Raw genomic sequence first — 12,577 nt, 5'->3', positions numbered from 1 at the left:
ATGCTAAAATGAAATGACAACCAGGAAAATAGAAAAAAAGAAGGGTCGGACATACTAAGATGGGGTTACAGGATCAAAGGAATGTTCACAATTAAAGAGGGTTACCAACTACAAGCAGAACATCTCAGGCATCAAGAGACAAATACTTGGGAAAGCATATGGTAGGAAAAGACATGGCCAAAGGTCACTTTCTTCATGTGGATCCTGTGCCATGGCCATGCACTTACATGGGATCAACTACAAAAAAAAAGAGCTGCAAGGACCCTCGATATGCTACTTATGCTGAGAACAGGTGGAGACAATGGAGCACATGACCAATACATGTAGATATAGTGATAACCTATGGAAACAACATAATCAACTCTTTGGAGTTAGTGACAGGAATCCAAATAACATGAAGACAACAATAGATAATTGGCAGAAAAAGCCTTACCAAAATACAATCCTGAACTGAGCTTGGAGAATTTCACTAGGGTTCGTCCTATGGGCAATATGGAAGGAACGAAACAACCTGATCTTCAAAGAAGAAAGAAGAACAAAAGTAGAAAAATGGAACCAGATAACCTAGAACATAAGAGAGACAATACTGGCAGAGAAATGGTACGAGGAAGATTGGAAAATTAACCCACAGGAAGAAAGGATTATGAAAAGCCTGAACTTGAAACCTAGTATGTTGAACGCATCTTTGTGGAAGCACCATACCTTCAATGGAGAGGAGGAAAATCACTATAAAAGGCCTCAGAAAGAATTCATCAAACTTAATTTCGATGGGGCTGCAAAAGGGAACCCTGGAGAGGCAGGGACAGGAGGATTATTCAAAGACGACAAGGGGAAGACACTTAGAGTCTATGCTATGGATTGTGGCAATGCGACCAACAATGAAGCAGAGCTTCATGCTCTGAAAAGGGGACTGGAAATTGTGATAAGAGAATGATTCCAAAAACTACAGGTAGAAGGAGATTCAAAAATGGCGATCGAAATGGTGAAGAAGCTACAACAAGGAACACAATGGGAAAAGATCAACCAAAGCTGGAGAACTGCTTGGCTGGTCCAAGAGATCAATAAGCTAATTCGACAGATAGGATACATCATCCCAACACATGTCTGAAGGATGGGCAACATGGCAACAGACAATCTAGCAAATTGGGGATGCGGCCAGGTAGGCATAAACTTAGATATAAAAGCGGAAGAGCTATCACAAATGGAGGAAATGGAGAACTTAGTGAAGATACTAGAAAAAGACAAGGAACAAGAGGAGAACCCCCGATCGGGGTGTAGCAACGTAGAGGAGGTGGGCTAGCAGAGATGGGATAGGGAAATGGCAGACACCGTCCACACGAGTGCAAGGACAAGAATAAATTTGGGAAGTGGAGGGAGAGGACAGTGGGAAGGGCAGGTGGAAGGACAGGGCAGGGAAGGAGCAAGCCCCGAGAGAAGGCCGGTGGAGCCAAGAAAGGAAGACAACGAGGAAGGCATGGGGGCCAGCGGGAGAGTGGGCAGAATGATGCCAGCAAGTGGCAGGACAATGAAGGAGGACTCGCGGCAAGAGCAACACGAAGCATGCATGAGTTAATGAGAGATAGAGAAAGAAGGGATGAAGGGTCATCATCCCGAGGGGACGACTTAGGGAAAAGGGTGGTGAGTAAATGCGAAGGATAGGTGGTAGATACATGGAAGGATAGAAGGGGAAGGGGGACAAAACATATGGGCAGAGAGTCAGTTGGTCGTTACATTCAGAAGGTGAGAATGAGAGCAGAAGTGGAGAAAGGTGGTAGAGGAATGACGACGCAACCTGGGGAATGCAGCAGCACCATCTCTGGTAGACGGTATGTTCTTCTTCTGCCCCTAAACCTCAAAATAATAGGGATGCCAAATTATATAGGACTAGGGAAGGTGCCCTAAGGTAGGGACTCAGTAAGAGCCGAATCCAGGAACTCCTGGAACCTCGGCTGGGTTAAGAATATAGATATCATAAGGAGAGAAGAAAGAATTAAAACCCTGGCACTAAAGAAGGCACACAGAGAGAAAGGAGAAAGCCGAGGAGAGAAGAGCGAACCTGGTAAGGATGTTGGTCTGAGGAATCTCGCTCCGGCCAGGTGGCGCCTGAGGCTCGGAGGAGATGTTGCAAGCACCTGGAATAGAGAGGAATCCACCATGGAGACCTCAAGAGATGAAACACGAGATATCGCGGTCCCTGAGAATCCTATTGGGAATTCCTCGAGAAAAATTGAGAGGAAAAACAAAGAGTCAATTAGAACAAAGAAGATAGAGAAAAGGGAGAAGGGAAGGAAATTATCTGGTGCAGTGAAAAATAGGGTCATGGTCCTTCTGTCTACTCCCTTGATATGCTCTCTATGGTTAAGCTTCCCCGCGGTGTCCAGAACAACAATACAGACTACCCTAGTGGCGGCCCCGTGAGGATGTCTCTATTAAACCATCTGGGCGATGGCCGACAGAGCGAGACTAACCAAAGAAAAGAAGAAGTGAGGGTCAGAAAAGATAAAAACCATGAGATGACAGGGGGAAAGCTGGAAGGAACCCCAAGAAATCTCAGGTTGTCTGGTCTTGAGCGGGATACCAAACATGGCTCAGTTAATTGTAAAATTGATTGGGTGTCATACCAATAGAATACTGATACTTTTTATGGTTATGTTATAGGTTTCACCATAAACTACGTCCATTACAGTGTGAAGGCAAGAAAATGGAGAGAAGCCAACAATAACAACAACAAAGACAAAATGGGAAGAGATGGAAAAGAAGCGACCAAGAAGGGCAAGAGAGACACAAGTAAAAAGAACGTTGAGGGGGTGAGAAGCTCCAACAGAGAGAAAAGTAAAAGAGGGAGAAAGATAGGACGTGAGCACATGAAGACCCTCATTGACGCATACATGGTAGGGAACCCACCTGAGGTCAGAGCCCAAATAGTTGGTTGGGAGAGAGAATTAAATGACAATATAAAAAACCAAGACCTTCCCATGGAAGAATGGGAGGACATGGTTCATGACCCAGGCAACTCCTGCGGATAGCACACACTTTTCAGATAAACGATCCAGCAATACTGGCTCATGAAGAATGTGGTGGCTCGGGCCATGACTCTCAACAAAGAACATGTAGCAAGCAAAGGCTCGGAGGCACAGGAGGACACCAAGGAGAAAGATCCCATCAGAGCAGAGCTACTCAGGGAGATAGCAGCAGTCCAGATCCAAACTTATCGAAATAACTTAGCACTGGGAAGGATTGAACAAACTCTGCAAGATATGAAGAGAAGCGAGATGTTGGGTTCCAATGCCAAAGCCCCAACCCTTGTGACATCCTTGGACAAGGAGTAAAATAGTGATATAGATACATTTTGTTTATGTTCCATGACGAATAGCTTTTACTTTTCAAAGTTGAATTGCAGTATAGTTAATATAGATAATGTTGTTAGGTTGATAGAAAAAGACATACAAATTTTGGACAGCTTTTAACGCTGACAAGTGGCCAACCTGGTTTCCTACGGGCACGTTGAGGCCACCTGGAACAAATGGAAAAACTTGATTTTGGCCAGTTAATATAAATAGCTAAAGTACTACCAAGTTTACAAAAAAAAAGTGTGCATCAATATTGCTTAATCCTATATATTAAAATATTTTTATTCATGACCCACATTGAAACTTTTTTATTATTATGAATAATTTTAAATGTCACATATTAATTTTATATTAAGAATTAAATGAATTACTTTGATTTCTTTTGGACATTGAATTTTTTGTTCTATACAATATTAAAAAAATTTGTTTTAACATTATAATTGTGCATGAGAGGGAAAGTTGATATTGACATATATTTGTTAACATAGATTTTCAAATAGTTTATTGAAATTTTGGGTTGAAATATTTTTGAGAAGTATAAGGTTTAAACATCTTAATGACACTTTTTCTTTCACTTCTAATAGAGTTAGTCTTCTTAAAGTTGACATAAAATTATATGACATCATGTGCATATCGAGATATTTTATTTAAAACTTAGAGTGAGTGAAATATTTTTACCACATTAGGTTGTAATATCAACAAGAAATCGAGTAACCATAGTGAGGTTGACATTATTGATATTTTATAATGCCTTTAATTAAAACTAATTAAATAACAATTTTTTATTTTTATTATTATAGCCAACATTACTTTTCCATTTATAGAATATTTTATATTTATTTTAAGAAAGACACGTTTCAACTCCACATTTAGCAAGGACAAAATTACACATTGCCCTCATACTGAGCTATAGATCACACCTCTAAGTGCATCTATATATAAATGTGTATGTGTGTAAAGGATTTTATTTGATGATATATTTTTAGAAGGATGAACCTCTAGATTAGGTTTTGATTTTGATTTTGATTTTTATTTTTATTTTTTTTAAATTTAAGGTGAGGTATGATCATGTCCTAGCCTAATTTTGATAGTTTTGTAAATATCAACTTAGTCCCCTTTAAGTATAGGTATATATATTCTCTTCACTTTATATATATATATATATATATATATATATATATATATATAGAGAGAGAGAGAGAGAGAGAGAGAGAGAGAGAGAGATGTTCATTTACACAATGTCAAAATCATTATTTATATAATTAAATAACTAAGTTACAAATTTAATTAATTAAATTCATTAGACTAATATAATATACTTAGATAGATTACAAGTCATCCACTCCTAAAATATTGAAGCATTGGTCAAGATGAATGGGTAGTTATAAATTCTCAATTCTCTAAGGTAGCTTCATCTTCCAATAAGTGTCTTCACTTGAATTACACAATCCTCTAAAATTTTGCCTTAGCCTGTTTTGGAGCCTCCCTACCAACCTTACACAACACTTTGTCTTACTTCGTCAAGTACTCAAGCTTCAGTGTTTTCCTCGCACAAAGGCAGCCTGTCGATCACAGTCGATCCATTCCCCTCACAGGTTGCTTACCCAGACTTGGTCCAGCTGCAGGCTGAGCAACTTCCCCTTGAAAATTGTGCATTCCTAGAGGGCAACCAGCCTTCCCTCCAGGAATTGCGCAATCCTCTCTGACAGTCTGCTACGCTCCAGGATTGCACAATCCTGCTAGCCAACCCTCCCAGCAGGATTTGAACAATTTTTTCCAGCAGCAGGCTATTCAGCCCAAGATTTGCGCAAATATGGGTGGAAATTAGTTGCTCTACCCAGAAATTGCACAATCCCCTTGGGCAGTTAGCCCAGCTCCAAGCCAAGAATGTGCATTTTTCCCGAGCAATTGAGCACTCGCATGGAACGATCTGGTTGACCAATACCACCCGGGACCAAGGAAACTTGACTTGCATGTATGCATGACTTGATCTTCGCGGAATAGAAAGAGACAACATGCAAAAGGAATCCCACAATTTAGGGAACCATTTTCAGCAGCCGGGGGTTACATGAAAAGTTGTTTTAGAAGTTTCCCTCCAAGTGTCGCTTTTTCCTAGATTTGTGGCATGCACGTCATGAGACCAAACTTATTTATTCGACGCATCAGAGCTCATTCATTCACATCAATCTTGGAGCTCTGACATCCCACAACACATCCAGGACTCATCGACACATCTGGCTCAGCTATTCACGGGTAAGTGGCCTCAACTTGTCTTTTTCAACATTTCTGTGGCTTTTTGTGTATTCACTTGTGTGAGTGTTGTTTTCTTGATTTATTTGAACGCCTGCTATCATTTACATATATTCTAGCTTTTTCTAGCTCTATTTCAATTTCCGTTTCTATCTCACTGTTGTCGCATAAATGAAACTGTTTTGCAAGGACGTTCGCCCAACCAGCGAACGACCTCACCCAAATGCATGTTGATCTATTTGCTTAATCTTCCCTTCATTTTTTGCATGCATTGTTTATCACTTCTACTATCACTTAGTGTTGCCATGCATTTCATCAACTTACTTGCTTTCAGTTTCCCTTCGGCGAGTCGGGCCAACCTTGGCCCGGTCTCTGCCTTCACTAAGGCTGCATTGTGCAATCTGGGGAAGGAAGGCTCACCTTCCTCTCCAGATTTGCGCATTCTAGCCCAACACTAACCTCCTAGACTGTTTTGCACATTCTTGAAGGACAGTGGCTTCTTGGCCCAGGAAATTGCGCAAATCTATCCCTGGGCCAGCAGTCCTTTCGAGCTGGAATTGTGCATTGAGCAATCCTAGCAGCCAATTTCCCAACTAGATTGTGCATTTCATAGATCCAACAACCAGTCTATCCTCCCAGACTACCTTTTGCACAATTCTGGCAACCTGTCACTCAGCCTCCCAGTGAAATTTGTGCAATCTTTCTCATCAGTTTCCCATGTATGTGTTGTGTCCTTCCCCGGAGTTGCTTTGTTTTCACTAACATATTTCTTTCCATCCATGCTGCTTGTTTCTAGATCTTTTAGGTGTTCATCTCTCTCAATGTATTCTAAGAGAACAGGATCTCAGGACACTGATGGTATGGCAGCTGGAGAAGCAGCCAAGTAGGTGTCCTCTGGTTTGTCGATCTATGAAGATACGAAGTTGTATCTAGACAAGGACATCATACTGAAGCGGCAAGAGGTGAATGAAACATTCACAGGTACTTTTGGGGAAGCCTTTGAAGACCGTCAGGTGTACGTGAACATTCATAAGTCCGTCTTGTACCAGATTGCATGTAGATATCTCGTGTTCCCATGCGTGGGCATCATTCACTAGATCGTCTCTCACAATAACCCCGAGATGATGACCTTGAGCAGTGTTAGTGGGACGAAGCTTGCAACCTTCTGGCCACAATATTACAATGAGATGTATCAGATGACCGAGCCCATGACTTTCATGACTCCCCCGTTCAGCTTGCCCAATAGCAGAGACCACTCTAGAGACATTCTGAAGGATTGGGTAAACGATCTAGCTCGTTTCAGGATGACCCCCAATCAGATCTATAAGACAAAGATATTGAGGAAGGCATACCAATACTTAGTCATATTCGCATGTCGACTGAGTGGCCAAGTAAGCATTAACCTTCCATTAGAGTTGGGTGGTCACGCTAAACCAACTGGCTAGAGAAGGAATACCATGCAACTGATCCTGCATACTGGCTCATCAGCTGAAGGAGCAAGTCACAAAGGCTCGACAGTCACTCGAAGGCATGCATGCAGAGATTTACATGTTCACCTACATTCGAGATGCATTTTGTGCCCGACATGAGTTCCCGGGCTTAGAGTGGGCATGGTCGCCGGTGAAGACTATTGTGAGCACGTGTTTCAAGTTATTGTCTGAGTGCAGCTTCATAGGAGTGATCATACGGTTGTCTGACCATCTTGTCACCCCAGTGTACAGGTTGATATTCGAACAGGATCCACCTTGCATGTCAGAAGAAGCGATGAAGGCATTGTTAGGCATTGCAGATTGGTATGCCTCACTGGACGACACATTCATCTGAGTGTTTAGTGCGGAGAAGCCTCTGCATGTTCTGCCAAAGTTTTCTTTGGACGTAATTATCATGCAGGAAGTAGCATATCATATCTCAGCAGGATTGATAGCTAGGCTGCAGTGGAAGAAGAAGGCACCTTGGCCCACTCTTCCATTGCAGATTGGGTTATACGAGATCCGGAGCATCAAGCAAGCGGATGTCGAAGCTAAACAGATGAAGAAGTACCCATTCGACCTCCGAAGCTTCAACCCGTATGACCCACATTGCATTGTGAAGGATCACTGCATGAGAGTTCAGTTCAATTTGATCCATAGGGAATTTCATTCGGCTGAAGAGGACCCATGGAGATACTGTTACGATTCCTCTAGACCCAATGAACAGGTCAATTTCGCCGTAGAGTGGTTATCACGACAGCATGAAACAGCATCACGGAGAACACAGTAGTAGCAGCAGTAGCAGCAACAACAGAGACAGCAGAGCCCAACATACCTGTGTGCAAAAAAGGGAAGAGGAAGATTGTGGAACACAGGGAGGAGGAGCAAAGCTGCAAGTTTTGAGCACATCCACTTGTAGAACAAATAGTTATGGCTATTCAATAGAAGATGCAACAGCGCGACAAGTGAATCACGTGAAAGTAGAGGGATAAGAAGAGAATGGAAGAAGCAGAGAAGGAGTTTCATGAGCTGAGGGAGCAACTCCGGAAAGAACAAGAGATGCACAAACAGGAGAAGGAAGCGTAGCAACAAGAGCTTCAGAAGGGGGCGCATCACGTGCGGACAGACGAAGCAGTGCCTGTACAAGTAGTTGATTCTTCTAAACAGCTAGCATCAGGTGAATAGGGTGAACCCTCACAGGGGAAAGACATTTCTCATGACATAGAACAGGCTCTTGAATAGTTGGATGCAAACATGGAGAAGCAAAAGTTGGAACAAGACACTGACCTCATGCCTCACCAAAGAGAGGTTGACTCACTTGCTTCAATGCATCCAGACGATGAGCAAGTCTCGAATGACCAAGGAGGCACTGAGATCCTTGGTCGTCAACCAGAAGCAAAGATGCACAACATCTCCTTTGATGAATCTCATCATAGAGTTTTGCAGGCTCAAAGAGTATCGACTCTGGAGGACCAAAAATCCCCTATGCAATTTCAAGAGCAAGTGATCGTGGCTTATGTGCACAAGCATCCAGCTACATTGGCCGATGCAACTAGAGTGTATGCCGAAGCCACTAGCTCAAGTGTTCGTTTTCTCATAGATGAGAATGAGCGAATGGTGAAGGAACTACAGGTGGCCAAGCAGGGAGGAGACTTGGTGACAATCTCTGCCCAAGCTAAACTGAAGAAGGCAATACTAGATGAAGTATTGTCCTTGGACACAGTTATGCGAGCATTGTACTCCAAGATTGGTATCGTGCATCAAGTAGTGGTTCATCTCCAAGGATGGCAGGAGCGATGTGTAAGAAGAGTACGCATCTTGAAGAACATACATACTATTGTTGATAACATGCCAGCATGGATGATGAAGTACAAGGGAGCCTGGCTTCACTTGCAAAAGATGATGAAGGCCAATGCAGTCGAGTTGCAAGCATGTATTCAGAGTCAGATACAGAACTATGAAGACCTACGGCAACTTGTCACTAGCATAAAGGCTTCCCATGCACGAGTATTCAAAAGCATGGAGGTTATAGTGCACACTCATGCAATCCCATCACTTGCGGCCCTCACCTAGGTGAAGACCAAGAAGCAGGTCCAACAGGAGCTTGATTCGTACTTCGACGAGTTGATGTGCACCGCCACCAGCCCCGACTTGCCTATCAGTGTAGACATCATCTGCAAGTGCGTTTCTGGTTCGGCCACACTAAAGACAATGATGTGCATGCTCACAGACGAGTTGGACAGAGGAGCCCGAGTAATGTACCTAGATGCTATGGAGACAAGGTTCAGATTTCAGACGGATGCCACAGTAGAACACACGAACACTCTCAAGGACTACCAATCATGGCAGAAATATGTCATCGTTGATCATCATGAGGATGTCGAGCTGTTGGACTTCTATGGCTATCTAAGTCTGAATGATGTCTATTTTGGCTTTTCCAAGCCACTATTCACATGGGTACATGTGCATTGTAATGTTGAGTCGTGCCAAGTGTAAGTGTCAAGAGTGGATGTAACATCCATAGAGTAGGTGAAGAGTGATGCGGGGAGTTGAATGTGTAGAAATTTCACCGTAGATCACCTGATAATGCAATATACTAAAGCAAAATACTTGATCTACTTCTATTATCAAACTTTGCGAAAGCTTAATCGATTTTGAGCAAGATCAAATAGAACACATATAACAGAGAAGAAGATTCAATCACACATGAAACACAGAAGAATACTCTGGCGAAAGCCTCAACTAAAAACCCCGCTATTTGTATTATCATACAAGTGGAAATATCTCAAGATTACACAAAGCTTTACCTCACAAGTTATCCAGCTCTCAGTACAATCCCTCACTGCTGCTCATAGGCAGAATAAACAACACATATGCCTTCCTTCAGTCCTCCAAGCCTCCTATTTCCTTGTAGTTTCTCCTGGGTCCTCCAGCTACAACCTGTGCGATTCTCACCTCACACACAACACTAACCTCTAAAATAACTGCGCAATCCTGAAGGAGATAATTCCTTCTGCATGGATGAGTTTCCTTTATAGGAAAAATTCTCCAACTGATATTACAATGTCCCCATCTTTAATCTCAATTGGATCTTTCTCTAAACTGACATGCATTGGTTATTTATGAGAGAATATTCAGTTATCTGGAGAACACTAGTTGCATGCATGCATGCATCAACTCACTGAACTCACAATTATTTCCTCAAACTGTTTGGAACTAATTTAATTGGAATTAACTCAGTTAACTGAGCTAACTAATTACAACTCAAATACAACTCATCCTTATCTCCTTAATTAAGGGACAACTTCCTTAATCAAAGGGATAATTGTTGCATGTATTCACATAGACTTCATGTTTGATTTTCTCCAACTAATTAACTCAAGATGAATTAATTAATTATTTTTCAAACAGCTGCTCAGACCAAATTCGAATTTTAATTCTCAATTTTAATTCAAGGACAAATTAAAATTGGAATATATCCCAAAATGTTATTTATAGCAATGTTATTTTTAGCATTTCTATTTTTTGCTATTTCCAACAGAGTTGGAGTATATCCTGAAATGCTATTTTTAGCATTTCTTGTTGCTATTTTCAACACTCCCTCTCAAAAAGAAAGGCATTCAACTCGAACCTGATCCCGAACCTTTGGAATATTCTGCATGCAACACTTCTCTCAAGTGTTGTTGCTCCAACAACTCCAGAAACAAAAAATATCCAACCTAAATCAGAATGATGCCTATGTCATCAAAGTCTCTGACTGTTATTGCCTTTGTCAACTGAAAACTCTGCACCTCTGTGCCCTTCAGTATCTAACTGCCTTAGCCTCTGTCACTTTGATCTCTGACTGCATCAATACCACTGATTCCTCCTGCTGCATCCGTGTTGTTGTTGGTCCTGTCTCCCAGCACTGCACCTCCTCTCATCATGTTGCATCGTGCTAGCCACTATTGCACTGCAACTCAGTTACTGAGAAGTAAGTAATTGTTCTCCCAATTGACCTCCTTGTTGGGCTAGAAACATCCTCTGATGCTGAAGCTTCCTTTGCCTCTCCATCCGCATCTGTCTCTACCCACTCAGCCAGTCCTACTACTCCTCGTCGGGGCTCCCGTAGCAAGGTGATGAAAGGATATTTTGGGGTAAGGCAAAATCACTTTCATATCACTTTTTTGATCCTGAGGCCTGTAGGTTATGGGCCTACAAACCTATCGAAAGCATTTATTTTAGGCCTTAAGCATTTAAACCTAGGACCATACAACATATTGGAATGCACGGATGCACAGGAAATACATGAAAAACCTGACCCAAAACATATAAGGCCGGATTTCATAATTATACACCCATATTTAGAACTCCATTGGATCCATCCAAGTCTAAAGCTTTTCCGCTGCTCCGATCATTCATTACCTCTGATATTCGATTGACGCTATATCGGCCTATCGGCGATATTGCTTATCAGCCATCGGCACATCGCATTCCCCGAAATCCTCCACCGATCAAATCAACTTGCATGACAATCCTCCACCGTTGATCTAACACACTTGATCTGACGACTGTCAGAGATTTCGGGTGGACAAATAGCACGGGGTTACCCGCTCGAAAAGCAGTTTCCTCTCTCCTCCTAAGTGCTACATGTCGCTCGGTTAGTGGAATCAGTTACTCACCCCAAATTACCACTTACCACTTAGATCCCACGGGAAATACCATTTCAAATTGCAAAACTACTTTCCTCGCGAATTAACACCCTGCATCTAAGCCTCGCAATGACTGTTAGATCTAAACGATCGATAGTTCTCGTTCTTTGTCGCCCACGTCGTTGATCTTCTTCTTATTGATGGATCTCTGCACTTAATACGGATCTGCCATAATTTGAAAACACTCACATCACTCATATTATTAGTGGATCGCCATCGATCCTTACAATGATCGATGGTCGATCAAACCTACAAACACAGAATATTCAGACTATCTGTGAAACAACACACAAATGCACAAATACAACATTGAACACACTTTATATTATACACGATATGAATACAGATCTAAGGCATTTCAGCCTTAGGAACAAGCTCCCTTCGATTACATTTTGACCACTCTGGTTTACACAAATTCTATTTGTCACTCTCTATTTTTTTCTTAAACACACAGGCTCATAATATATAAGGAAACCTTTGGATCAGATCACAAGAAGGATCTGATCAAATCCTTCTATGATTTCCTCTTGCAAATCACTCAACTAATCTCTCTATATGCATACATATGGCAGATTACATTTAATTAAGTCCATCAAACTAGCTCTATTAAAACAGAATTTGTCCCCTGTTTAGCTCGATGGTCCACGTCTCCTTGCTCTGCTTTGGATTCGTCCTTTAATTAAGAGTGTCGGATGCTCCTGCACCAGACTCCCGAGGCACAAAAATTTATGACCTCCTAGTCATATGCTTCTCCTTATTCTTAGCAATTCTACCCACTTCTCAGTGGAACTGCCTTCATGATCTTTTATGAGCTGCA

This window comes from Pinus tabuliformis, chromosome 7 (assembly GCF_031772625.1).
Source record: "Pinus tabuliformis cultivar Carrire ecotype Pingquan chromosome 7, CPIR1, whole genome shotgun sequence".
NCBI classification, from domain to species: domain Eukaryota; kingdom Viridiplantae; phylum Streptophyta; class Pinopsida; order Pinales; family Pinaceae; genus Pinus; species Pinus tabuliformis.
Note: the sequence above shows the minus strand (reverse complement) of the source record.